Source organism: Phalaenopsis equestris, unplaced genomic scaffold (assembly GCF_001263595.1).
Source record: "Phalaenopsis equestris unplaced genomic scaffold, ASM126359v1 Scaffold233576, whole genome shotgun sequence".
Taxonomy (NCBI): Eukaryota; Viridiplantae; Streptophyta; class Magnoliopsida; order Asparagales; family Orchidaceae; genus Phalaenopsis; species Phalaenopsis equestris.
In genome coordinates, this window is record NW_018251519.1 from 590,723 (window position 1) to 593,791 (window position 3,069).

Sequence of the window (3,069 nt, forward strand, 5' to 3'; positions counted from 1 at the left end):
TTTTAACTCAGGTGTAAGTGTTAGCCTAACAAAAATTTGTTCAGTATTTCTACCCTGGGAGGCAAGCCAATGAGCTGGACGATTACCCTCTCTAGGAATATAATTGATATTGATCATGTGTCTGGGTAGTAGGGCAACTAACAGATTTTTCCATCTGGTTAAATTCCAAGGGGGGGGGGTTTCATCATGAAGAAGGATTTTAATACAATTAGTAGAATCTGTTTCTATAATCAAAGGACCCATATGACAGTAACAAGCAATTCTGATAGCCCAGTAGATAGCTATGAATTCAGCCTCCAGAGCATCCATTGCCGTAGCAGGAGTAGTGAAATACAGAATGGGAGAACCATGCGGGTTCCTGAAGATTCCCCCAATACCAACATAATCATTTGAGAAGCTGCCATCAGTGTTGACCTTCAACCAACCAGTAGAGGAAGGACTCCAAAGGATTAGCTTGAAAGACTGAAGAAGAGGGGTATTGTTTCCTGGAGTCCAGTGCTTTATAACATTAGGGAAATGATGAAACTTGATCAATTTCTGAATATAAGAGATACAATTAATAATCACAGATTTTGACCCTGAAAGCTTCTCATCAAATTTGTTGTGGTTTCTGTACATCCATATGAACCAAGCCACAATACAGGGTATCACCCAAAGGTTGGCCATTCTTCCCAGCTAGTAGAGAATTTAAGCCAGCTTACATTGTGACTATTAATATTCAGGAGCTTGATTAAACCTGACCAAATTTCTTGTGAGAGGGCACATGTGAAAAGCATTCTTGTTAGAGGGCACATGAGAAAAATAGGTGATCCAAGGTTTCTTCAACAGCATAGCAAAGTGGGCAGATTGAAGGCCCTCTCAGCCCTTTCATCTTTAAAATGTCATTATATCATCTGTAGGAAGTAAGGAATGCCAGAGTCTCCAGCAGAAGAAGGACATAGAGGGAGTTAAGAATTTACCCCAAATGGCTTTACCCCAAAGCATCTGATTCCAATTAAAGAAATGATGGTAAATGTAGGCTGATAATTTTTGGGAGTAAGCCTGTTTAGTAATTATTTTGTCTTTGGAAATGGATGAGATAGGAGTATCCTTAACCCACCTCACATGTTCACTGGAAAGAATAGTGTTCAACATTCTGCAGTTCCACTGATTATCAGACCAAGAATCTCTGACTAGACAATTAGTGTTGGGATTGGGGGTGAGGCACTCAAGTTTCTCTCCATTGCTGACCCAGTTATCTAACCAAAAGTTGATAGCCCATCTTCTAGCTCCTAAAGGAAGAGTTCCTCAGCTTTATTTCTAATTTTTAGCAGTTTTGTCCATAGTTTGTAATCCCACATCTTTTTGGATACCAAAGTAGGGTGCAAAAATCAGCAGTATTTCCCTTTTAGAAATCTTGCCCAAAGGCTATCCTGGGACCTGAATCTGATCCATAATTTGTAAAGATTTATGAAACCCAGGTGTTGGAAGTCTTTGAAGCCCATCCCACCAGCTTGCAAAGGTTTACATAATTTCTGCCAAGGGAGCCAGTGAAATTGCTTTCTTTGACCAGACCAGAGAAATTTATTGAAGATCCTTCCAATAGAGTCTTGAGTACCCTTTTTCATAGAGAACATTTGTAGGACATAAGAAGGCATTGCAGTGAGAATACTCCTTAAAACAGTGATCCTCCCACCATTAGAGAGGAATGCGTTAGTCCAATGTTCAAGTTGTGCTTTGATCTGATCAATGACATCCTGGAAATGTGTTTGTCTAGTTCTGCCTTCGAGTAGATGTATTCCAAGATATTTGATGGGGAGGTTGGCATAGCAAAATCTAATGTATTAAGAGATCCAGTGATTGAGCTGAGGTGAGGAGTTTTTATTAATAATAAATTGACATTTTTGTTTGTTAAGTGCCATACCTGCCATACCTGAAGTGTGCTGAAGTATGCTGAAAGTGGAGAAGACATTTATATACACTCCTGACAGAATTCTTGGAAGCATTGGAGAAAATAATTATGTCATCAGCATAAACTAAATGAATTATAAGGATATTAGATCTGTGTTGGAAAGCCAAATGAGGTGAATTAGTAACCAACTTATTCAATTGTCTTGAAAGGTAGTCCAAAGCAAGTATAAAAATGGTTGGAGACAAGGGGTCTCCCTGCTTGATCCCCCTGGTAGCATTGAAGAAGCCATGACACTTGCCATTGATTAGAATTGAAGGTGCATTGCATTTAAGCCATATGTGTATCAAATTTATAAATCCTTCATTGAAGCCTCTAGCAGAAAGAGTATCAAGGATGAATCCCCAGTTAATGGTATCATAGGCTTTGCTTATGTCCAGTTTAAAAATGGCATTTCCTCCTCCACAAATTCTGTCAAGATCTAACAGGAGTTCCTGTGCAAGTAGGATGTTGTCAGTAATATTCCTCCCTTTAATAAAAGCCAGTTGGTTGTCACTAATGAGATGATGAAGATGGGGTTGCAGCCTAAACACAATGATTTTGCTGATTATTTTGGAGATCCCATTGGTTTGGCCGATTGGCCTGTAATCCCCCCAAGTTTTCCTATTTTGGTTCTTTGGTATCAAAGTGATGGTGGAGGCACTAAATTATTTAGGGGGGTCCACACCAAGAAAGAAATTTTGGATAGCAAGCATAATGTCTTGTTTAGTCCTATCCCATGTGGCTTTATAGAAAGTAGATGTATAGCCATCAGGCCCAGCAGCTTTGAGACCATCAATGGAATCTAAGGCTTGTTTTATCTCATCTTCTAAAGGGGTACTAGTGAGATTTAAAATTTGAACATATTGCTGACAGTTAGTGAACATCTCAGTCTCAATTGGGCTTCTAAAATCCAGCTCATTGGTGAACAACTTTTGGAAATGTTGGACTGCATCATAAGCTATATCTTCTGCATTGGTTAACTTCCTGCCATTGATATTGGTTATGTTTAAGATCATGTTACACTTCCTTCCATGATTGATACAAGCATGATAGTAACTAGTATTTCTATCACCATCAGTTAATTTAGTGACAACAGCTTTTTGTTTTAAGAAACATTCATGGTAGCTGATTTGTGCAAG